Genomic DNA, 695 nt, shown 5'->3' on the forward strand with positions numbered 1-695 from the left:
TATCTTTGTCTCCATAGTAACCCCCTCGGCGGGCGGTATTCCACTTGGGGCAAAATAAGCGATAAGTTGTCACTAAGACGTCGAGCTCCGCTTTTGTTCTTGATAAGCTCTGTGCTTCAGAGGAGTTCGCCGGTACATGTTTCTCCACCAAATGCATAAAACCCGAATGTGATCTAACGTCCGACAATTTCTCGGTTTAATCGGGTAATTTCTTAGCCTCCGCTCGCACTGCCCAACCTGAGTCCTTCTGTCCGGATGTCAGACGGTCCGTTGAAAAACAGTTTGCATGGTGATCACTTCATAGCCAGGACAAATGCTTCTTGTTATATTTGGATTCTATTATGTGAAAATATTTGCAGGTTTAGTGGTTTAATTTAGATCACCCAAATGGTATGCCGAATAATGTCTGTCATTCCACGACTTTTCGCGGAGAGGTATTTAACTCGACTTGGGCGTTTAAACCTCTCGCACACAAATTATTCGAAACTGAAAAGGAAATTGTTTGACACGCTATCGAGGCCGCTATCTGGCGCGATTGAGTACATGGAAAGTGGTCGTCAGATTTACAGCTGATAACTCTTTAGCACTTGGCAGACGAAGCGAATCATCACGTAGAGTGGATTGGTGCGCCTCCACCCTCGAGAAATTGCATCTTCCTCGTGCAGCTTAAAATAAATAGATAAAGAGAAAAAACA

Source organism: Penaeus monodon, chromosome 28, assembly GCF_015228065.2.
Source record: "Penaeus monodon isolate SGIC_2016 chromosome 28, NSTDA_Pmon_1, whole genome shotgun sequence".
NCBI lineage: Eukaryota > Metazoa > Arthropoda > Malacostraca > Decapoda > Penaeidae > Penaeus > Penaeus monodon.